The following is a 25,217-nucleotide window of genomic DNA, read 5'->3' on the forward strand; positions in this document are numbered from 1 at the left end:
ATGTTCAGGTACCTGTTTGGTTTGGCACAAAGAAGGAAGAAGAAACCTTCTCTTATTTTAGGATGCTTTTTTGAAAGTAGAGTAGTCAGGAGTTCTGCCCACTCTTGGAACAGGGCCTGGGACTTGGTATTGCCTGTTCATCATATATAAACCACTGTCACCACTATCTGCAGTTCTTAAAAGTTCCTCTGCAAGAGTTCTGTAAAACAGTTTAGTATTGCCCATTGAGGTGAAACACAACATGAAGTAGTTCACTTTGAAAATCTGAAAGGAAATTTTGAGAAGACCTGATAGTATTAGATCATTCTCATCTTCCATTTTTCTTTCTCAAAAATATTCATATAACCAGTAGCTAGCTAAAGCTGCAGATTCTGAATACATTAAAAAAATGCCATCCACTCTAAAGATTCAGAGCTGAGCCAGATGGCACATCTGACTGCAGTGTATATGAGCCACTGTACTCCAACTGCTGTGAAAAGCAGAAGCTGCGGCATCAGAGGATGAAGCTAGTTTACCAGGAATCTCTCTTGCAGCTCTGACCTAGCGCAGCCACTATCTCTAAGTGGCATGACTATTGCACATAGGTTTGAGTAAACCTGTGACTAAATTATTTTATAAATACCATGGGAGATAAAAACCAGAATGAAGTAATGACCTCAAAGAAAACAGAAGAAAAATGGAAGCATAACATTGCAACGCTATGTTATTTCTTCTCTTTAACACACATGGGCACACTATAGTTGCTTTTGCACTTGGAATTCAGTGTGCATGAGTCAGCCTGTCCAATATCAGCAATTACAGCTATAAATACAGAGCTATTATGCACTCATGTTGTGTAGCTTGAGAGTAGTCTATTCTACCAGGAACAAAAAGGTCTTGAGCAGTTTAGGGTTCTTAACCATTCTCAAGCAGTGAGCAGGCAGTCAATTGTGCAGCCTTGCTTCACACAGCAGGAATTCAGCCCCAGGGCCCTGTAGGAGACACATCCTCTTGCATACAGCAGTGTTGCACATGAAGTCCCAGTAACCTCCCATTTTCATCAGCAGGAAATCTTTGCACTTTCTTTTTTTTCTCACAGCTTCCTATCCACAGTCATTCATTTACACTGAGCCTTCCTCACTGTCCTCCTTCTCAGTTCTTCCCCCTCAGTTTTTTCCTGAGGCCTGAAAAACTTAAACATGGAAAGTGCATGCTGGGTGAATTTACAGTCTGGAATTTCTGCCTTATCAGCATGGATGGGAATGACCAGGTGGATGCTGCCAATGGCTATTCTTTTGTGGTCCTGCTCAGGGTTCACGTCTGCTGGTGGCTAGCCCAAAAGCAGTTTTATGTAAGAAACAGAATTCGGAACTCATATGTGACAAATGAGGAGAAACAAAATGAGAGGCAAGGAAGGTGACCCTCTGGTCCGGGCTGAAAAGGAGTTGAGAACAGGGGCTAAGGGTGGCTGAGAAAGCTGGAGCTGTTCAGCCTGCAGGAGAGAAGGTTGCATGGAGATCTCGTAGTAATCTTCCAGTACCTGAAGGGAGCCTTACAGACAAGCCGGAGAGGAAACCTTTGTCAGGAAGAGAGATAAGACGAAGACTAATGGGTACAAATTGAAAGAGAGGAAATGTAGTTAGGAAGAAATTTCTTAGTGTGAGCCGCGGAGCCAGAGCCCCTCTGTCACAACAGGTGCCGCCACTCTCAGGGCGCACCGCCACTGCCTCAGGGCGGCACGCAGCCCTGCACAGCCCCTCGCAGCCCTGTCTCCTGCGGACCCGGGACCACCAAGCCCCGCTGCCCTCCCGGCCCGTGCCACAAACAAGCTCCCAGAGCGCCCTCATCTGCAGGGCGAGGGGAAGCGACCGGAGCCGGCGGGGAGGGGAGGGCTCTCCGGACGCCCCCTGGAGCGATGCCGCCGCCTCGCCCCCGGGACGGGCGGGAGGGAGGAGCCGCTGGCGGGAGGAGCCGTCCCTCGGCACCGCCTCCCGCCGTCATCTGCCGCTGGAGGAGAAGGAGCGCGGCAGTGCCGGCCGGCGGCGGCGGGTCCGTGCCGCTCTCCGGCCTGGCTGTGCTCGGCGGGGCGCCGGCGGCGAGGGCACGCCCCGCAGGAGCGGTCCCGGTCCCGGTCCCGGTCCGGCCGTGGGCAGCGTGGAGCTTGCCCTGCCCTGCCCTGCCCTGCCGTGCCCTGCCCTGCCCTGCCGTGCGTCCCCGGCTGCGGAGGCGGCGTGCCCGGGGACTGCGGCGCGGGCTCTCCGGGTTTGTCTGATTATGTTTTTAGCGCTGTTCAGTTCGGCTCCAGGGAGAAGGGCTGGGGGGAAGGCGGTCGGAGCAGGGCGGAGGCCGGCGGGGCCCCGAGCCGGGCTGTGGTGAGTGCTGAGCAGCGCCGGGCCGGCGGGTCCCTGTCCCTGCTGGGAGCCCCGCCGGCATCCGAGGCCTGAAGGACCGGCGAAAAACGTGTCTCGTTCCTGTTCTCTGTGTGTCTGTCGGTCTGTCTGTCTGTCTTCGTTTTGGGAGGGCGGAGATTTTTCTGTGAACTTCCACGGACTTTTAAGTCTCTTAATTGTCGGGTTGCAAGACTTTAAGGAAAAAGAGCACCCAGCAACCTGTGGGGGAGTGGTGAGAGGTAGATTCCTGCATGCCTGAGGCGCTGGCCATTCCGGGATTTTACTCTGCTGCAGCTGAACGGACTTTTCCAGGTGCGCGCAGCCCATCCTTGTGGAGGTCCGGCTGGGCGCTGCAGGGAGACCGGGGCTGGACTGAGGCGTTTCTGCCCAAGACGCTGATTTTGCTGAATCGAGTCCGATAGCAGGAGAGTCTTTAGATAGTAAACTTACCTGTTAGTACCTGAAGTGAATTCTGTAAAATATAAATCTCTTCAATACTGAACTTGCTTAGGTGATCAGAGGTTTTTGGGTTATCCTCTGCCCCCCTCTTTTCTCTTTAAAGCTGTTGCCTCTTAAAAGCTAAGCTATGGTACCTTTATGGTTGCTTTAGGAAAACTTATCTCTCCCTGAGGAAATGTAAATATTCTTGTTTCATGTTACTTCTGAAAGGACATTATTTAAGGTGAAGAAACAGAGGGTTTGTTCCGTCTATTTTGTTAGAGAGTCATATGTTTATGTCGATGATTTTACACTAACATTTGGATAATGTCAGGTGAAGAGGGCTTAGATGAAAACCACAGAAATTCTGCTAAAACCAAAGAAATTCTTCTTAAAATGAAACTAATGTAAGTAGCATTGGCAGTTCTGAAATTTATGAATATATATTGTAGTACCCACCAGGCTTTTTTATGTAGTAATGTAAACTTATAGGATGTTTATCTCATGGTTTATTATGGTGGAGATTCTTTATGACAAAGTTCATTTAACTGTGTTTCAAAATTCTTCCATCTTCAAAGCAGAGAATACATGTTCTAATGAATGCCTAATGTAATTGTTACTCTGACTCTTCCAAAACATAAATAATACCTAATTTGTCACATTTCTTTCTCCAAACAAATATTTTTTCCTACCCATAATCTATTGGGATTTTTCCTTATAGCCATTTAAAAAACTGATTCGGAAAAACCAAAATTAAACACAATTATTCAAATCTCTTTTGCTCTTAAAGATCTGTATCTAATAATTTACTAGCCAAAATTTTATTCTTACTAATAGAACAGGATTGTAAAAATGTTCCTCTTAATAATTTTTACTTTATTCTGTTACATCTCTTCCCTTGATTCCTCCCTTCCTGCAAATAGATAAAAGCAGGAGTTGAAAATTGTATTCTAAGTCTAGGAATTGATCATTAAACCATGAAAATAACCAGGAGGTTCCTTTCTCGGAGTTCATTGGGTGCTAGATAATGGCTGTCATCAGTTATATATTAGGATATTCTTGATAGTGGAAGAGTTTAAACATGTGCCTAAGAATAAGCATTTGCTCACATGCTTTACTGTAATTTGTGGAATGGTGATAATTTTTCCCTTTCTTATCTAGCCTGTAGGAAGCTAAAAGGATTCTCTTGATACTTTTAACACCAGTAGAAACGATAGAAACTGCTTTCTTTGTGGTCATGTAATGTGCTCCGTGTACTGTTGAAATGTGCTTACCAATTCTTCCAGTCCTGAACTCGCTGTACCTAATCAGTGTGTTTATATTCTGTGTAACCAAGGCACATTAGGTGTGTTGGCATTCTTGGCTACTTTAAAGTAGAAACTGGCAACAATCTTTCCTTGGGCAGCTGGTTACAAGGCACTGCCTCCCCCTTTCCCCCCCAGCTCAGGTTTGGTTTTAAGGGTGGATAAGAGCTGGCACAGCTTCCATGCCCTCTTCAGCACCCTGCACAATATAGTGCTGTGCTAGCAGTTGCTGAGAGCCTGCCTAAAGATTTGTCTTATACAGTGACTCAAGAGTATATACTTGTTGGTGTTGCAGTGTGATTGCATTGGTTACATGATCACCTCCTATGAGAAGGTGACCTGCTGAGTGGATGGGAGAAAGGCTGTTTATGTAGGCTACCTGGACTTTACTGAAACCTTTGATGCTATCTCCCACAGCATTCTTCTGAAGAAGCTGGCAGCCCATGGTTTGTCCAGCTTCTCTCTCTGCTGGTTAAAACAACTGGATCGATGGCCAGGTTCTGAGGGTGGTGGTAAATGGAATTACATCTAGCTGGTGGCTGGTCACAAGAGATATTTCCAAGAGCTCAGTAAGATTTTTATTGATGATCTGGATGAGAGGATCAAGTATACCCTCAGTAAGTTTGCAGGCAACACCAAGCTGGGCAGGAGTGTTGAGGGTAGAAAGGCTCTGCAGACGGATCTGGACAGGCTGGATTGATGGGCAAGGCTAGGGGTATGAGGTTCAACATGCCATACGAGGTCCAGCACTTCAACCGCTCCATCAAGTGACACAGGCTGGTGCAGAATGGCTGGAAAGAGGTCCACCAGAAAAGAGCCTGGGGGTGCTGGTTAACAGCAGCTGAACATGAGCCAGCAGTGCCCAGGTGGCCAATAAGGACAATGGCATCCTGGCCTGGATCAACAATGTTGTGGCCAGCAGGACCAGGGCAGTGATTGTCCCTCTGTACCCAGCACTGCTGAGGACACACCTCAAATCCTGTGCTCAGTTCTGGGCCCCTCACTGCAGGACAGATACTGAGGTGCTGGAGCATGTCCAGAGAAGGGGAACAGAGGTGGTGAGGGGTCTGGTGCACAAGTCCTGTGAAGAGTGGCTGAGGTAGCTGGGGTTATTTAGCCTGGAAAACAGGGACCTCAGGGGAGTCCAGAAGAGGCTGAAATGAGGGTGTAGTCAAATGGGAGTCATTCTACCCAGGTAACAAGCAAATGGGCAAGAGGAAAAGGCCTTAAGCTGTGCTAAAGGAGGTTTAGATAAGGTGTTAGGAAAAATTTCTATGCTGGAATGGTGGTCAGGTGTTGGAGAAGAAGGGGAGTAGTTGAGGCATCATACATTCAAAAGATGTGCAGGCATGGATCAGTGGGGGACCTGGCATAGTCAGGTTAACAGCTGGACTTTGTGACCTTAAATGTCTTTTCTTGAGTGGTTCTACTGCTTATAGATGCCATATTTAAAATTTATATATTGTAGAAGCTAAAAAGCAAACTTCAGTGATCAGGCAAAATAAAATGTGTGTTTAGGAGCATATTGATGAGCAGTTTGGTATGTTTTTTATTGACTAAAACCCCATAGTGCTTAATAGCAAGCGCTACACAAGTCAACTGCAATGGAATGCTTTTTAAGTTAAGTCTTTGCTGGGCCGTAGCAAGCAGGAACTGGGAATATGCTCTTCATGGGAACATGGTTTTTCTCTGCTGGATATCCTGCCATTCAGTGCTAGGTACAGTTTGGATCATTTCTTCTCTAAGTGTAATTTGTGTTTGAATCAGTTTTGTATTGTCACTACTTGTTTTGGGCTCACACTACTGATACTCTGAATTTTATTTTCTTTAAAAAGATCAAGTGTCTGATTTGTCATTGCAGATTCCTGCTGCGGTTATGTGGTCCTGTGTGTTGTCTTGTTCTTCACGTGTGTAAAGTCCAGAAAAAGCCTTTTTCCTCGTATGTGAGCAAGAACTTGAAGTCCTTCAGTGAGCTGGGAATTCCCTCTTCGTTCTCCAGTTGTGACTAGAAAACCGTATCAACCTGTCACAAGGTACAGTTTACCATTTTATTGTTATTTCCTTCTTGCAGTAAAGCTGGTCTGTTTAATATGTGTTCAGTGAAGTAGGAGGAAGTTGCAAATGTTGCAAGTGCCTTGTTTATTTTCACTATTGTCTAGATGTGCTTGTGTTACGTATTTTGAAATATGAAATTTTTAGAAATTAAGAGTAAGCTTGCAGTAGTTTCTTCAGTGTGTCACAGCTATGATCTGCATCATAATCAAAATCTAAGTTACTTGGAAAATTTTTTGTGGTGCTGTGCATTTTCATAATCATAGGATGCCTGTCTAGTAAAGCAGGTGCTGGATGATGGCCATTTTATTAAATGAGCTCATTTTTGTTGCTAGCTCTTTTAGCTCAAGATGCATGTATTTTGTAATTGTGTGCCACCTGGTCAACCCCTTGGTTGGTACCCTTTGTTTTTTTATGTGATCCTTTTTCTGTAGTATTTTAAATTCTGTGGATAGTAATGTACCTTTTTAAATGTCTCTTTAAGAGCAGAGGACACACATGTTACAGACCCTGGAGCTGAGGCACAGAAGGTGAAAGATTGGTTCAGTGCTGTATAAGAAGCACGTGACTGCAAATCAAGACCCAGTGTTGGTAAGATGATTTTTAATCTCTACTAAAGGAGACCACTTCACTGTGAATCATAAAACTCATCCTATGAAAAAAAGTATCTGGCTTCTGGAATCAGGTTCCACTCGGCTCCTTTTATCTTTCTGCAACTTAGGAGATCACAGGAAGGAAAAATATAAATTGAAAAGTCTTGATGTCCTTTTGTGGAGCTTTTAGTTTATGATCACAATTATATTATACATTATGAACACCAAAACACAAAGATCCTTTGATTGCGCAAATACTTAAAATCAGTACCATTCAACAGTAGAAATCTTGGTGTAATTTGCAGCAGTTGACAGTTATTAAGCCTTGTTAATAACTCCAAAACCTTAACTGTGCCATTTGAACTGAAGAAAGCTGCTGCCGTTTAAGATTACAGCTTGGTGAGCATTGAGTTTAATGAGATGCTGCTTCAGCACCAAACAAAGCTGACTAAAAATGCTACAACAGTCATAGCAGTTTGCCACTTTTTTGGCTGTGGTTGCAGAACTGTTGGTAAGGCTTTGTGATAATATCAGATCACTGAATGGATCTGGATTAAAAATAACTTTGCAAGAACAAGAGAAAACAACGCAAAGGGCGGCTGTCTTTCAACTAACTTTTTCGCTGGGGTGATTTGTGGGTTCAACCTGCGTTTGTGGGGTTGTGCTTGGTGGAGTGGGCTGTAAATGGCAGGGAGCAGGCATAAGAGAAGTAGAATTCGTAGGCTGAGACCTGATAGTTTCTCTTACTCTTGAGAAGTTGATTGAGTATGTGAAATTGCTGTCAGTGTTCATTTAATCTAGTCGAGGGAGGAAGCTGTTGCTTGGTTCTAACAGCTCTGTGTTGCCTTGTCCCCAGACCGAGTCCCACTTTCTGTGCCCATCAGGGCATTTTTAGTCTTGTTGCTGCTACTTTGTAGCAAAATCAGCTACTTTTACTACTCTGTAGCAAAGCTCAGGGTCAGATCAGTGCCTGCCAAGGGAATGAATGGCCTGGATTCTCCTCACACGTTACCCGGAGATTCCCATCCTTCACTATCTGGGAAAGTAATTTGCTTTTTTTCTCCTGGTGAGTTTGTTTTCACAGGAAGTTCTTGACATGAGTACCAGTGTGAATCAACTAAATGCCAGGGGATACATCCACGCAGCTAGATGATAGCTTAACTACAGGGGAGCTACAGGCCAGTCGGTCTCACCTCTGTGCCCAGCAAAATCAGGGCATAGATCCTCCTGGGAATGTGCTCGGGTGCATGGAAAATAAGGATATGCTTGGTGCCAGCCATCATGGCTTCATTAAGGGCAAACTGTGCCTGAAAAAATTTATTATTTTCTATAAGAAGGTTATAGAATTGATAGTTAAGAGACTTACCTGACACCACCTACCTGGACTTACACAAAACACTGCCACTGTTCCTTGTCTCTAAACTGGAGAAACATGGATTTGGTAGGTGAACCACTTGTTGGATAAGGAATTGGTTGGATTGTCACACTCAAAGCGTTGTTGTCATTGGCTCAGTGTCCAAGTAGAGAGCAGTGATGAGTGGTGTCCTTGGGGGCTGGTATTGGCACCAGAGCTATTTAACAGCTTTGTTGGTGACTGGGACAGTGGGATGGAGTGCAGCCTCAGCAGCTGTGCTGACACCACCAAGATGTGTGGTGTCAACATGCTGGAGGGCAGGGATAGCATCCCGTGGCACTGGGACAGGCTTGAGAACCTCATGTGAATCTCATGAAGGTCAACAAGTCCAGGCAAAAATGGGGATGTGGCAATGGGGCACATGGGGATTGTGGCAATTCCAAGCACAAATACAGGCTGGGAGGATAAGGGATCAAGAGCAGCCCTGGGGAGAAGGACTTATAGTTGCTTGTTAATGAAAGGCTGGACATGACCCAGCCATGTGCGTTTGCAGCTGGAGACCCAACCCCATCCTAGGCTGTATCCAAAGCAATGTGGGCAGCGGGGGAGGGAGGGGTCCCAGCACAGGAAGGCCGTGGACCTGTTGGAGTGAGTCAGGAGGAGGACCATGAGGATGATGTGGGGGCTAGAACAACTCTCTTATGATGACAAGCTGAACAAGCTGGGGATATTCAGCCTAAAAGAGAGAAGGTACTGGGGAGACCTTAGAGCAGTCTTCCTGCTCTACCTAAAGGGATCCTAAAATCAGTACCTACAGGGGTCCTGAAAGAGAGTTGGTAAGGGACTCTTGATGAGGTCATTTAGTGATATGACAATGGGGAATGGCTTTAAACTAAAAGAGGGTAGGTTTAGATTTGATATTACAAATAAATTCTTTACTGTGAGAGTAAAGAATTTACTGTGAAACTCTTTACTGGAGCAGGTTGTTCAGAGAAATAGTGGATACTCTGTCCCTGAAAGTGTTCAAGGCCAGGTTGGATGGGGCATTGAGTAATGTGATTTAGTGGAAGGTGTCCCTGCCTGTGGCTGGTGGGGTTGGAACTAAATAATGTTTAAGAAAGCTTTCAGTCCAAAGCATTCTATGATTCTGTGATTAACTGTAGGAAGGGTGTGCCTGTCACTCTCCAAGTCTCAGTGTAGCTATTCCCAACAGCAGGAGCTGGGGAAGCAGGGAGATACCAGCAGCAGTAACCTGATGGTAGTCCCAGGTCTGTAATAAGATTGGCAGCCTGTGCTGGCCTCTGGTCTATGTCTATCTGCAGTTCTTGCTGACTGACATGTATAGAAAAGTTTCCCAGTGCTAGAATGGCATTGCCATTTAGTTATGGAAAATCTTGTGAAGTCTCCTGCCATTAGCCACTGGACCATGAGAGCCAGCAAATGTTTGCTCTTGGATTCGTTACAAGCTGTCGTTTCTTCCCCAGCTCTAAGGATGGCTTTTTTTTTTCAGCTCATGAAGAGGCATAACTGAACAAAATAGCCCATCTCCAACTGTGGTTTGCTCATTACTAATGCCAGTAATAGGCTCACAGGCTGTATGCCAAATAGCCTTTTGCTTGTTTTCTGAAGATTTCTGCTGATCTCTGAGTGTTTTGGAGGGAAGTTTGTAATCTGCTTGCTTACAAAATTTGGGAAATGTAGGGGTTTTGTTGGTCTTTTTTATGCCCAAGTGAACTCAGTTGCTGGTAAAACATTTTAAACACTTTGCAGCTACCACTTCTATCTCCAATTAGAAGATTAATGAAAATATTTATTTTGGGTCAAAAGAACAGTCTTGTTGGCTATGTACCTTCCCTAACCCAAGCTATAAAGTTACATTTTTAAAAGGGAGCTGAGAAATTTGTGGGGCTCCTATTAGAGCTATATTGAAAATCTTCAAAGGATGATTGAGCTAAAAGATAAGATTCTGGGCTTTCCTGGTTACTACTAAGACAACTTTCTGGTGTCTGCAGATGTTCTCCCCTTTTATGCCTAATTAAAGTCTTGGTCTTAATGTGTTGTGAGTCAGAGCTTTTTGACAAGAGTAATGTAGAACTCTGTCAAGGGATGAGTCAGCTGTGTCATGATCCTTTGTCTTCAGTGTCTGTTTCTCTTCCTGTATAGTTTTACAAATTTGAGGAGACTCACTACTGATTTGTCTGAATATGCAAATATTTTTGTATGCATATTTCTAACAAAACATTGCTAAGAGAATATGTTGTCCCATTCAGCCTTTTCTCTCCAATATGTTTGCTGACCATATTAGAAGGGATTTATATGAGTATGGAGGGTGAAAATTCTCTTCTAGGCTGTTAGAGAGGTTGCCATGCAGTGTAGTCTCTTGGCATATGAGTCAAGGTAAAGATCACTATACTCTCTTCACTGTGCAATGCATAATCAGCAGATCCAAACCTGTGAGTGCTGATTGGGATTTCTGTATTTCTTTGTGGTATATTTTATGTGAGATTGTTCACTGAGCAGAGGGGGTGGTCCAGTGTGGAGATTGCCTCTTACCCAGGTGACCCAGCTCCTGGTCCCCAGGCTGCAGAGAGATTCAGTGGTGCTTCTGTGATTAAACAAGTAGCCTGCAAAGAGGTAGGATCATGTGTCTTACCTTGCATGAAGTAGCACATCCTGATGACAAAACTGACTTCCCAACTTCTGCCACAACTTGTGTCTTTGCATGATTTTGGGTGATGTGGAGTCAGTATGGTTAACTGTATAAGGTATGTGACAGTGCATGATGGTTGGCACACAGAGAAGCTTTTGAGGGACTGGTATTTCAGCTCTTTACACCCCACTCAACTTGGAGGAAAAGAAACTTTCACATTCTGAGTGGTAACGGAAGCTCCTGGGAGAGAAGAGAGATGTCCACCAAGTTGAGTCACTTTGTTCAACATGAAAACAAAAGAAGTATTGTGAAGAGCTTTCTGGCTAGAAAACAGTAAATCTTCTCATGGGAGTCCACAGTTTCTGGTTTTATTTCTAGTACAAACATGATGATGTAACAAAGTCATCTTGTTAAATAATGATACTTGTATGTTTAATGTTATCAGTTTTTGTTTACACTATAAACTTTTTTTTTGCCAGCTATTCATAGACTGCTGTAGTAGGACTCTTAAATACTGCACTGGAAAGAGCACTATTATGTATTTCTTAGAGTCAGTAGAAATCTAGATTGGAAACTTTGCTTAGAGGCTTTGCTGAGCTTTCCACTAGAAGTAGTTTTGAATTACTGGGAATGTGAATGAGTAAGGGTGGTAGTCTTTCTGATCAGTTTTTCTGTGATTGTTGGACTTCTGCTGAAATTTGTGGTGCTGCTTGCATGCAGAATTATGGTGCTTCTGAGACTAATCTTCAGGCCTGTCAGTGTAATGGTTCTTAGCATATGCAGAAAGCAGAGATGGGACTCTTAAAGATGTCTGTTTTCTAGGTAGAGCAACAAACACAGGGTGTTACTACATGGGATGCAAATAATGGAATCTAAGTATAAGGTGTTAAAAGTACCTAAAATTGATGCAAAAATAATTGTGTAATTTTAAGAGATATTCTAATATTCTGATATAACTAGACAAAGCAGTGCAAAGTTTTAGTGTTGATAATGAGAAGGAGGAGTTTGAGACCTCTCCAATAAAACAATCCATCCAATCAGATGAAGGTCTTAATTGATAATGTGAATGTTAATTGCCTATTTATATAGGAATACCTACTAAAATGTTAGCTGTTGAAGAAATTTTATTTTTTAAAATATATAAATATGCTTTTAGAGTCATATCTAAGGAATGAGTAGTTTATAACTGTAAATATTTAGGTTAATATGGTTCCCATACTGTTTCTCATCTGAAATGTATTTCTTATTCAAAGTCTTATGCTTAATTTTTTGGGGCAAAAAAAAAAAAGAAATTCCAGCAGTAGGAGGAGCGTCCTACTTGTTGGCCTGCAAAGCTTTAATTAAGTCTTGGAGTATTGTAAACTGTCATCTCTGCTCAGTCCCAAGCTCTCTGTTGGGAATTATGTAGAACACAGGCAACTGATTTTGACCTGTCCATGGAGAAATATTTTAATTGTTTGCATATGAAAGAGCAGATTCAATGCAGTGTGTAGTGTTTGCATGCAAAATAGCCAAGAAACATTCGAGTGTCTAGCAGGACTGGGTATTTTTTACCACTGCCCCAGGCCTTTGTTTTGTGTTTACAAGGTTGCTTCTTTTTCTCTAGGTTTCTCTATCCTGCTAGAGAACATACCAGGTTTTCTTGTATGTTGGTGTCTATCTAGGTGTGAATTTAGTTGGGTTTTTCATACACTTATGTTGAAGTGTTACTACTAGCAGAAAGACCCCCATCTTGGACTGTGTGTTATTTGACTGCATGTCTTTAGCAGAGTAGCAAAACTGGAAACTTTGAGAAGAAAATGAATACTTTGAGTCACCTGCAGCCCATACAGCCTGCAGTGAGGGTAGTGTTTCCTTCATTTTTTCCTTCTTACCTCAGCAGACCAGGTTATTATTATTGTTATAATTATGTGAGCACAGGCCTTCCTGTTGGGCTGTTATTAACAAAAGTGAGCACACAAAGCTTCAGGATAAAAGAAGAAAAACATATATGAAACTACTCTTCAGAGTTACTGGTTCCCAGCTTGAGATCATTGTGTTCTGCTAGTAGCTGAGCTGATCAATTCGCTTCCTCTTTCCAGTAGCAACCCAGTAAGTCATGAAATTACTGCTTTGCTGATTAGTATTCTGACTTTTCTTTATAAGCTTGTTTCAGAAGGTGAATCTGTGACATGTGCTTGTGTCAGTCCTAATTTTAAAAGATACTCTGCTTGCTGTGGGAAGGCTGATAATGTCATAAGACAAATGTACAATTTAACACCATATAAGAAGATTGCTATCTCTGTGTTTCAGCAATGCACATTAGCAGTAGTTTCATACCTTATAAATAATTAAAAATGTTGTTTAAAATGGAAACAAGAGCCATCATATGCTCAGTCTCTGGGGGCTCCAGTATCTAGATTTAGCCATATTTCTTTGGGATCTGAAGTCTGTTGTACTAAAGCCCAAACAGAATATGTCTTGCATGTTACTGAATTCTGAGTTTATAAGTCTCTTCCTACTTTTGATAAGTGTTTGAATCTACCCAGCTTCTGTTTTGTGTGCTTTATGTCACAGAAGGAGCTCTACATGGTGGAGGATTGACATAACAAACTGATCATCCAAGAGCAGTACTCTCTTTACCATAATTTTACCAGAGGAAATGTTGTGTAAGGATTCTTGTAGTAATTGTGTTTTGTGAAACTTTTCTTTGAACTTGCTCAAGAAAGACTGCTATAGTTTAAGTGCATTTCTGATCAAACCATGACTTTGGTGCAGCCCCAAAGCAGTCGTGCATCACAGGAATATCCTACCTCCAATTTTTTGGTGCTTGAATTTATTTACCTGTGATGTAATAATGATAATTTTTAATAACTGTTTGACCATATGCGGAGGTCAATTATTAACTAGTAAGCAGCCGTGAACATACAAATGAGCTATTACTTAGTGCAGTTACCTTTGTCACTCATCTGGACTCCTTATACTAACTAACTATCACTGTGACTAACTATCACTAACTATCTGTGCACTAACTATCTGTGATTCAAAATTGCCCTTTGTATCTTACCACTGATGCCAGAATGCTTTTGGCTTTTTATGCAGTTTCCATATATTCGCAGCTCTGTAGACTATTACATAGTTATACATGTCCTTAACTAACTGTAGTACTGCCCTACCCCTTCTCTTAGATTTTAGAACAATCATCTAACCTTCCTGGAATCTTATTTGGTTTTTCCCCTGTAGTGAACCAAGGATGTCTCATTTTGTCCATATATTATAAATATAATAAATGTGTGGTTAGGAGCTGGGGACGTGGAAGGGGCTTAAATAGGGGCAGAACCAAAAGTGAGGGGATTGCTTAATTAACTATCCTTTTAATTGGATGATTTCTGTTAAGTATGCTTATTTTTTTTTTAAACTTGCTAAATTATCAGGGTCCTGTATTATGTGTGCATTTTGCCGTACTTGCACCACGAAGGACCTTCATTAAAAGTAACTGCTTTGTATCATCTTAATATTGTTTGGCTTGTGATTTTATGATTTTTAGGCATCACCACTGGTTCACAGTTCCAAGTTTGGTATGAAGTGACAATCTGTGACAATAGAAATTTGAAACCTGATGAAGACCTTTTTGTGTGATCCCACTGTTGGTATTCCCTTTGTTTGCTATGCAGGCTTGTTCTCATCTCCACTCTGACCCTCTGAGATGTGTTGGAGCTGAAGTGGTGAGATCTGAATCTAGGTGTTCTTTGGACAAACAAGGGGAGCCCTGCTGGGTGCAGGTGCGTGCCCTGATGCAAAGGTTGAAATGGGTCTTCTGCCTGGTGGTGACTTGTCAGCACTTCTGTTATGTGGGTAAGGACCCCTTGCTAGCAGTTTTCCCAATGGCAGTCTTGCCAGTTTCCTAGATCAGCCTTGTGCACGGTGGTGTGAGCAGATGTGCCCCAGGCAGAGCTGGCAGAAGGCAGGCATCACTGCAGTGCTGATGGTGGGGAGCTTGGTGTCTGGGGGACATGTTATGTGGTACCATAGAGAACTGATGCACATGCATAGTCTGTGCCTGGTTTGGGTCTATGTTAAACTTAAAGGGTAGTGAAAGTCATCTGTGATTGAGGGACTGCCTGATCTCTTTGGTTGTGATGTGACACCATTAAAAGGAGTGTAGCTTTGTATGTTTCATTCTTCTCACATCAGGTTGCATTTCAGTAATTAGAAGTTCTCTTTGAACAAAAAGGTTACTAGGAAGCAAGTATCTTCTTTATTAAATTAAGGCAGTATGAATTGTAGGATAAAAACCCCCATCTGTACTAATTGGTATTGGTAGCTAATTTGCTTCACTTATTTTTTTTTAAAAAATAGCATCTATTGCCAAGTCATAATCCAATTTAAGACACTCATGTTTTGTTTGGCTTTGTGTTGGTCTTTGTCCCTCACCCTGAGACAGGCTACCAAAAACAATGGAGTGATTGATTGTAGAAATATAAGTCATAGTAATTAGGATAAGACATCTTTTAAACCTTTTCCATTGCAGGTCCTACTGGAGCTTCAATAATTTTACCTGTTTATGAATACGTTCCTGTGCCAGGCTGATTTTGTGATCAGAAAGGCTTCAGCAGTCACGGGGACACAGCAGTGTCAAGCTGTATAGTTTTTTTCCAAAACTGAGAGGGACTTCCCTGTTGGTTGGGGTTCAAGGAAGGGCTTAAATCTAAAATAGCCATATTCAATTCATTTTCATCTGAAATTATCTGATCTATTTTGTATGTTGTTCATACATGTATTATAGAACTTTGAGTTGAATTTATGCAGTTAACAAATAAGATCTGAAATTCCCTCAGTCTTGATGTTTAGTATATTTCTGACTTAATGTGGAGTACCACAATAACACCATTACCTAGGGCAAGTGTGAAATCACAAAAGTACATCCTCTGTTTAGTATGGTTAAACTGGAGGTTAAAATGCCAGTAACAATTTTAGATTAAGTTAGATATAGAATATCAGACTGTGGCAGGAAGTAAGTTAAGTTTTTTGCTTGGCTTCAAGCTGTTGCGTTTTTTTGAGGGATTTTTTTGGGTTTTTTGGCCGTGGGGTATTTTGTTCTGTTCTGTTTGGAGTTTTGGGTTTTTTTTTTTTTTTTTTTTTTTTTTTTTTTTTTTTTTTTTTTTTTTGTTAGTTTGTTTTGTTTGTTTGGGGGCTTTTTGGTGGGGGGTTTTTTGGGTTTATTTTGGTTGGTTGATTTTGGTTTTTTTTTTGGTTTTGTTTTGTTGGTTTGGTTTTGGGTTTCTTGGTGGTTTTTTGTTTTTGTTTTTCTTTGTTTGTTTTGGTGGGGTTTTTTGTTGTTTTGTTTTGTTGTTGTTTTTTTTGGTTTTTTTTTTTTTGTCACAGCATTATATTAGAAGAATGTAGTTTACCTGTGAATAAAATCCACAATGATAAGTCCTGGTTCATAAATGCTGAGTTAAAAAAAAAATGCTTTAGGGTGTTTTTGTTGGCTGCTACTGTGTTGAATCATTTCTTGATTTTTACATAGATCTTCAGAGCAGAAAGAGTTTAATTTCAAACTTGTGGTGTAATTATGGAGACGTAAGTTTCTTTCAGGGGTTTGTTTGTTCAAATGTAAATATTTTTCTCAGTGTTTGCAGTATAGTGTTAAAGCATCACAAATGACAGGAAATCTGCTAGAAATATGTGTTTTTATGAAATACTTTGACAAAGTAACTAGGTTCAGTAAAAAATGAGACTTAATTTTTGCATTTGCAATAATTTCTAGGGATCCTAGTGACAAATGTCTGGCTGGAATTCAGTAACTGCTTGGGTTTAAACTTTGTTTTAGTAGCAACCACATTAAATACATGGATGTTTGCTTGCAGTGCTCTTGGTATCTATCTTTTTATGCAGAGTGCATGTGACACAGTGGGGATTATTGCATTTAAGTGCAGCAAAAGTTTGACTGAAAAGGTTGGAAGCAGAGTTTGACTTGGGTGTTTTGGCTAATTGAAATGAGCAGCAGCTGTTGATACAGGGAGGTGGATGTTCAGAGTCTTTCTGTGGGACCTTAGAAATGCTCAGTATAAACCTGGTTTCTGTGAATTTGTTACTTCTCACCCATCAGCTGTAAGTGATATTTAGAATGGGTTTTGTAAACTCTGAGAAATACTGTGTAGTATAAATCTGCAAAATGAGAATGATAGTATGTCTTTATTATACTGAAGGTTGGGATTTGCAGAGATATTCCCCAAACTCAGAAGGACAAGGAAAAAATCTTAGGTGGTTTTCTTAAAGCTTTTATGAGGTTTGCTGGACATGGTGTCTTTACCATTAAAATTAATGTAAATTTTCAAACACAATTTTTACAGAGCACAAAATGAAACTTCACATTTTGTTGAAGAATTGCAGCTAGCTGTTATATGGAAATGAGTACTTCAACAAGATGCAGCTGTTTCTTGTACCCTCAGTTGTGTTTGTGTAGCTTTGTTGTATAAGGCTCTGGAGGTAAAAACATTTAACGCAGTGCAGTACGTAAGACCTGGGCTACCCAAGTTTTTGTTTATTATAAAATTGCACTTAAGTTGTTGATCCTCTGCAACAAGCTGTCCCTTAAACCTTGGATATAAGGAGAAAAACCAGGTCTAACTCCATAAGACCCACTGAGTTGCTGCAGCTCCTTCTGGCGAAGTGAGGATCCCAAAAGTCCAGCCTTTTATGTGAGAGGCTCTTAAGGACTAAATAAGCAAGTTGTAGGAGCTAACAGAAGAACAGAAACACTGTAGTGAGTGCAGGGAAGGGTAAGATCCCATGAGGACGCCCATGTCCGTGTGTTTCCTGTGGTTTGTCACCGTGCAGCAAGAGAGCAGAGCCTGTTGCCTGTCTCTGAGCAGGACAAGCAAACACAGGCTGTGAGCGTGCTTTTGCCGCAGGCTTTCTCAGAGACTACAGCAGGAGGGTCGGATTTCACTTGTAAAACATCTGTGTTATCTACTGGGCCTTGTATTTCCTGCCATCTATTCTATTAGGTAACTTTTTATTTCTAGCTGAGAAATATTGGAATATATTCTGTTCTGCCACACACGTTTTCTTGACACACAACACTGTGTATGTAAGTGAGACTCAAACCTGGTATTCAGGAAATAATTGGCAAAGCCAGCAGTGATGCTGGGAAGTTACAAGGTCATTTGTGATACTTCCATCTGTTCATTTTCCTTATCTTTGAGAGAATAAGGCTCTCTGAAGGGAAAGCAAATATTTTAGTGAACTTAATGCTCAGACAGTGAACCATCATTTTATGTGTGTGCAGTTGGTATTAAATGTAGAGTGAGGAAAAAAAAATACCATTTGTTCCAGTTTTAACTTTGTTGCGCTGATAGCAGCTAGCAAAAGCCAACTTGCAAGGAATATTACTCATAAGTATCCTGGGAATTGTATGTATGAGATAAAGTAATTGTGTTGTGTTCTGCTGAATTAACACCAAAAAGCATCACATGGCCATCTTTAAGAATCAGTCTACAATGTCAAACTGTATCCCTACATATCTGGTTTTCACTGGGAAGAGAAATTCTCATTCCTGCTCAGCCAGGATTGGATTGATTGGGATGTGGTTCATGAAACACGGCTGGCACTGCAGCTCCTGTGCCTCCTATTGACAAGGATTTTTTTTCTTTTTGGGTAGCAATGAAGCTTAAGAATGCCAGTAATTGACAGCATTTTTTGGCTAATCAAGGTCTTACAAAAATGCAGTGCAAAGTAGTTTGTCTGTTTAGTTGATAGGATATAGAAACTTGAAAGCCAGGAGTCACTCAGATCTAATATTGTTACAGTGCCACACAATGAAATTTTAATTTATTTGTATACAGTACAAGACTAAAGTTACAATCAATTTCTCTTAATGAAAATTCACCAGTTTCCAACACCAACTACATCTGTTTCTCACTGATTCATAGTTCATATTATGCCATGATTTAAAGAAATATAGTATTAGATTTGCTTTGATATGTTTTGTGTTTCAGATATTGTAAGAATGTATATGTAAGAATATATCTTCATTATGCCGTTATTTTATAGTGTCCTATTCCTTTTGATACTACTCTTTAGTAAAAATGTCTTTTTTATTATAAAAGTTACATGGGAACAAATTGCTTGTCCATTTCACTGTTCTGATATTATGTTCAGTTGAGAATTTTTTGTTTGCTACTGCATGTTAGGAACAAATTGTATTTCATAAGCTTTATCTCTTTGTGTGTATATATGTACAGTATATGTGTGTGTGCCATCAGTCCAGTGGAAGGTGTTCCTGACCTTGACAGGGTGGTAGAAATAGCTGAACTTTAAGGTCCCTTCCAACTCAAACCATTCTATGATATAATAAAACTAAATGGTATAGTATGTAACAAATAATGTAGACAGAATATGCAATATACATGTATACAAATTGTATATGCATGTATAAAAGCATTCTTCAGCTTGCTTATGAAGGGCTTTTCTGAACTCAAATAAGATTTAAATATTATGTATTTTCTTTCATCCCAATATGCCTGCCTAATGGCTTAAAAATGGGCTTTTACAGAGATGAAAATCATATGCTGTTTTCAAAGGTCTGCTCTAAAGACTGGTATTTTTAAATTCCTGTTTGTTTCTATTAAAATTTAAGATTGACCACAAGTTTGTGAGTACTTACAGTATAGTTTTTCTGTCTTGAATTACATTATTGGGGGGTAGGAATGGCTGATAAGGAGGTAGTTTTAAGCAACATTTTTTTTGAAAATGTGTGAATTAGGGTGACTTTCCTCCCACCCCAGTTTTATTTGGCTATCAATGTTTATGCTTCAACCACAACAATGATTTTTGTTTCTTGATACTTGTCCCACTGTTACAAGCAAATCTAGATGTTTTTGGTAAGGGGCATATTGCCTCCTTGAAGTTGTAGCTGAAGAAAGCTTCTTGTAAGCATGTTAGAATTCCTAATGCACTTTTTGTGCAACTCATACACTGAAATTGAAAAAGACTCTTTCCAGTTGCACTGTTGAAGCATTTATAGAGTTTTGCTGTGCAGGCATGAAACCAATAAGCACTCCCTTTTCAGATTTCTTTAGTTATCCAGAAAGGTGAGAAAAGCTGTGGTCCTGATCTTTGCAAATACTGATGGTTAAGCCTGACAACCAGAGTAAAGAAAAATAAAGATTCCTATCTGTCATGGTGCTTCAAGAAGCATGCTCTGGTCTGGAAGCAATTGTAATAAGTGCTGTTAAAACTTCAAAATACACTGTTGTCATATGGGACTTTAAGAAACTGAGCTGCTTTTGTGAATTTTTAAAATATGTCTCCTCTGTGCTTATTGCTGGCCTCTCATAAAATGTGGTACAGGTGTTTCTGTCTGGAGCTGCAACATATTGCAGATGCAGCCTCTGGGGCCTTCTCTTTTTTCAAATCCATAATTTCTTAAATCCAGGACTTTGTTTTGAGTCTATGCTAAATGCAGCTTCAAAAACTGTTATTTCAAGATAAACATAGTTTTTATAAATTTTCATGTGATATTGCTCTAGATTTTTTTCAAGGAGTTTCCTTAAATGTCATTCAGAGATGAAGTGCCTGTTTTAGAGTTGTGTACTACTGGTAACTCATGCATGTCATTTGACAATAAGAAGTTTTAGCAGTGGAAAATCTTAAAAGGGGAGAGAGAGTATCAGGCTGAGGATCTTGGATGAAAAACCTTCCATTTTCTAGTCTTTTGCAGAACCACACATGTTTTTTCCCCTGGCTTTTCTGCACTGCATAAAGATGCACCAATAATTCACTTGCCTGTACTTTATTTAGCAAGGTAATTTTCTGGAGTGGTGAACCTACCTCTCCTATTTTTTGGGTTTATTTTTGTTATCCTCATTCTCTTGAGATTTGGATAATGTACTTGTTTGGGGGTGATTGTTACAGAGATCTGTGTGTGAGATGTGAAATATTTTGGGCTTTCATTATGCTCTAAAATGGGGGTAAGAGAGGCTTCATGTATATGAGAATAAATACTGCTTTTATTTAAGTATATATAAACATATGATAAAAGTATATTTTACAAATAATTACGAGGGCTGAACTTTGTCAGGCTAGGAGACTCTGGATTTGTACTACTTTATTGTGTTCTTAATAAACAATGCAATAAATCTAAGATATGCATTTACTAACAAAGTGGTATGCTATTGCTTCCTCAGGGTTAGTTTGGCTGTTCTTATTCTATGAGGTTACTTCTGAAGCTACTGCAGTAGAGGTGGGGCTCTGATTTGTGACACAAGTACATCCACCTTTTTTTTCATTAAAAAACAAAACTAAATAATAATAAAAAAAAGCAGGACCAGGTTCCGCAAGCAGCCAAGCATCAAAGCAATCTCACTAAGGTTGTAGTAATGCAAGAGGTAAAGGAAACACATGTCTTCAGAAACCACTTGCCTCTTATTTTTGAACTATTTCTTGTGATACTGAAAGTTGTTCCTAGTTATTTTATAAATGTTTTCCAGAAACACACCTCAGGGGAGTAAATGTGGACCTTAGTATTTCTTGGCATTATTTTTGCATTTTTGAAAATATTACAGGCCAGTGGAAATAATGGTGCATGGTGCCAAGTGATAGCAGGAAGCTGTATTGGGAGTGACAAAGTGTGTACTATCAAAGTTAGAGTGCAAGAAGGTGGGGTGGAGCTTTCTCATATAGGAGCATGCATACTGCAGCATGCCATCAAAATAGCATTGATTTAATGAGCTGCAAAGGCAGCCCTTGGACTTGTATCTCAAATTTAACACTGATAAAATGGTGTGCTCTGCGAAAAGCCTACTTGGAATGTATTTATGGAATGTCTTAGTGTCCAAAAATATTAAGAAATTTCTTTTGACACAGGCTGTTGGCGTGGGAGAAAGCATGCTGTATTTTTTTCCCTTACCAGGAATATACATATGTATTAGTAAGGATTATATAACAACAAGATGCAAAATTGGAAAAACAAATGTGTTTCAGGTTATCCTGAGAGCATTAGTATAGTTAATGGTGAAATTTGGAGATTAAGCTAGACAATGTCTAGCAGGACTGTAGATAATTTGAAATCACAAAGATAGTCCAGATGTTAAAAAATATTTTTTTACCAGTTTCACTGAGGTTACAAAGGAACAAACCTGATGAATGATACATTTGTAGCTAGAAATTACATGATTATGTCCAGGATGAGGCAGTGTGAGAAAAATTCAGGCTTCTGTATGGTTTCTCCTCTTCTGTGGGATAAGAAACAGAGGGCCCAGGCACTGCATGTTGAGTGTGGTGCTTCATATTTATGCCTTCTGACAGACATCACGAGACTTGAGGCCTGTGCAAAAAACAATAGCTGGACCCCTTCTCTGGTTCAATAAAGCATTATTTCTGCTAGTGTAGGGTGAATACAAGAATGAAAGAATGCAAAGCTCTTTCAGTCATAGAAATACTTTCATATTAAGTATTTTATTAGTGTGCAAAATAACAACTTCTGCCAGTGCAGAAGTAGGAGGACAGCAATTTCCCTATCCAGACGGCTATGAAGACATGCAGCACAAGATCTGTAGAAAGATGATCAGAGGTCTGGAGCACCTCTCCTGCAAAGACAGGCTGAGAGAGTTGGGATTTTTCAGCCTGGAGAAGAGAAGGCTCCAGGGAGACCTCATTGCATCTTCCAGTACCTAAAGCTGGCAAGGGACTTTTGACAGGACATGTAGTGACAAGGGCAAAAGGCTAATGGCTTTAAACTGGGAGAAGATAGATTAGATGTTAGGAAGGAATTCTTTACTATGTGGGTGATGGGGCTGGTTGCCCATCCTGTCAGTATTCAAGGTCAGGTTGGATGGGGCTCTGAGCCACCTGGCCTACTGAAAGGTGCCATGCCACCAAACATGATCTTTGAGATCTCTTCCAGCCCAAGCCATTCTATGAACCTATAAACTACTATACTAAAATTCACACACGAATGTTCATTACTGAAACTGTGGCTGAAATTTACATGAGATGTAAATTACAGTAGTGATAGCCTGTGCTTATACCTCAGGGTCTATGGTTAAGCTTGCATGTGGCTTGGAAGAAAAACCTATGCATACAGCATTTGCACTTTCTGTTTTCTTTAATCTGTGATCTCTTGTGTGAGATGATTGACAGAGGAAAAGAAAGGGTGTGTGAGCAGTAGTGTCCATGGTAAAGGCTCTCTGTTATAAACATAAAGGTATTGCAGAGCTACCTCCACACTCAAACCATTTCTCTTTTATTGTGATTGGGCTTCTCATCCCCTTGAGGCTAATTTTGGACCTTGGCTAGAGACGTTGGAAAGAAATTAAAATTTACAACTTTGTCCAGTTTGCAAGAATAGTGTAACACAGATCTTTTGCCAAGTGGAGGTTTGCATCTTCCTCCTTTGACTGCTTCCCTTAGTTCAGAGATTCCTTTTGTAACCATGAAATTATCCAAACAGAGAATATGTAAATGTAACTTTTTGCTATCGATCAGTGTGAACATGGACTTCCAGATGTGTGTGTTTTTCTTGGAAAAACACCATTTGGAGGGTCATCACAAATTTGAACAGTTATTAAATCTTAATTGCCTGACTGGGCAGGCTTCTGAGTCTTCTATTCTGAGTTTTGCTTTTGCGCAGCTTCTGGGAGTTTTCTACCTTTTCTATTTCCCACAGCCATCATCTCTACTAGATCAATGTATTTGAAATAACCATTCAGGAGGATGTTTCCCAATACTGACAGCATGTACTGTAGTAGAAACAGTGTTTAATATCTTACTGATTTTTTCATTGTGTATCTTTGCTTTTGTTTTAGCCAAAGCTATGCATAAGTAGTTCAGATTGATCCATCTGCAAATATTGCTGTACTTGATATATTCCTCACAGAGATGCATTAAAATATGCTTGGGACATTTTTCTTTTTTATTATTTTTTCTTTTATTAAAGAAAGGGGGAAGTTTGTTTTCTTTGTTCTCTTTCTTACAATATAACTATCAGCGCTTTACTTTTAAAATATTTTTCCCTTCCCCTCAGTATTCTTTAGACCATTCAAATATAATAACACCGAAGGCCTGTTTTTAGCAGACCAAAGCAGAAATAATTTCCTATGCATGTGTTTCCTGTTAACGTGTATTTTCCTTCTATTTTGGTTCACTTGCTCTTCATCCACTACTGCTTCTCATTCCTCCTTTCTTCCTATTCAAATGTGTACAATCTCTTGTTGAGTCTCTCCCTTCCCTTCTTGCCTTTTTTGCTCTTTATTTTTACTTTGTTTCCCATCCCAAACTGCTCCATGAGTTCACTTGCACCCTTCCTGTCTATTTTATCCATGAAAGTCTTCAAAGTGAAAGAAAGAATGCTTTTTAGCTAGATTTAGTTTTCTTCTTGCTGTGAGAACATAAACAGTGCAAAGAAAATGAACAAAGTGAGAGACAGAGAGAGAATGTTCCATGAGCCTTGGCTGATTTCTGAGCAAAGAAAGATACACACCCTCACAGAGATGCAAGCCATGCAGGTATGAAATACACCTGGAGATTCCTATTCTGTCCCCCCAGACTGATACATGTCAGTTCTTGGGAGCTGTATTTGTTCTGCAGTGTACCCGTGCTAACTCAATGGTATGGAAGGAGATCCTTCCAAACCCATTTGAGTTTGTGATCTTGGACCCATTGATGCAAGAGGTTTTTCAGAGACAGGTGGATGAAAACAGGCACCTAGTTTAAATTTCCACCAACATTTTTTGGTAGAACAAGATATCAAGGATTAGTTCTAAAATAATTTTTCTAATTAGTTAATTAGAAAATCAAATTATTTACCATGATTTGAAGAAACTCCCAAGAGAAGCATCTACCAAAAAACATTGCCTGACTACTGCCTTACCCCTATGAGGGGAGATGGATTTGCCATCTGCTGCTGTGTTCAGACTGTGCATCTTCTTTCTGTCATAGTCTTACTTCACCATCACCTAGCAACTCCTTCATTCTCCTCCAAGCTCAGATCTGCATCTCCAAACCAATGCTTTTCACTGAAAACCTTTTGCTTTGAAGGGCGATATGGATAACATCCCCTTTTTTCAGCTTTTATGTGAGACCAGTGTTAGTCACTGCTTGTTAACAGTAGCTTTTTAAGATGTGATTGCACCTTCAGACTGGCCTTGTGAGACATCTTAGTGTCTAGCCATCGTCCTCTCTGTCACTCTTGCTTGTGCACATACTAACTCACACACAGACATGCAAACACAGCAGCCAAGGCTGGTAAACCTCAGTAAAGGCTTTCAGCTGATCTAAAACTAAAGGTTTTCTTAAGCTAACGGCTGCCTTTTACAAGCATTTGAGTAATACCGTGCTCCACAAGAAAATTGTTCCGGCCACCATCACCATTTTTGTGATGACCTGCTGCACCTGTTCCTGCAGTGAAGAGACCATCTGTCTGTTCTCTGGCTACCCTTGCTGGTAGAATGAGGATGAAGGGTAAGCAGGCAG

General features: G+C 40.6%; 1 protein-coding gene across 8 annotated transcripts in view; it reads left to right on the forward strand.

Annotated features, from left to right (window-relative positions):
• Positions 1-2,019: 2,019 nt before the first annotated feature.
• Positions 2,020-25,217, forward strand: part of PIP5K1B (phosphatidylinositol-4-phosphate 5-kinase type 1 beta) — a 99,129-nt gene continuing 75,931 nt past the window's right edge. For 5 of the 8 annotated variants that reach the window (XM_062513037.1, XM_062513042.1, XM_062513043.1 and 2 more), the window contains exons 1-3: positions 2,252-2,351; positions 5,973-6,144; positions 6,648-6,754. The gene's annotated coding sequence lies outside the window, so the exon portion shown is untranslated. The other 3 variants (XM_062513039.1, XM_062513040.1, XM_062513044.1) reach the window with 3 other exon arrangements.

The sequence above is a fragment of the Cinclus cinclus genome, chromosome Z (genome assembly GCF_963662255.1).
Source record: "Cinclus cinclus chromosome Z, bCinCin1.1, whole genome shotgun sequence".
Classification (NCBI taxonomy): domain Eukaryota; kingdom Metazoa; phylum Chordata; class Aves; order Passeriformes; family Cinclidae; genus Cinclus; species Cinclus cinclus.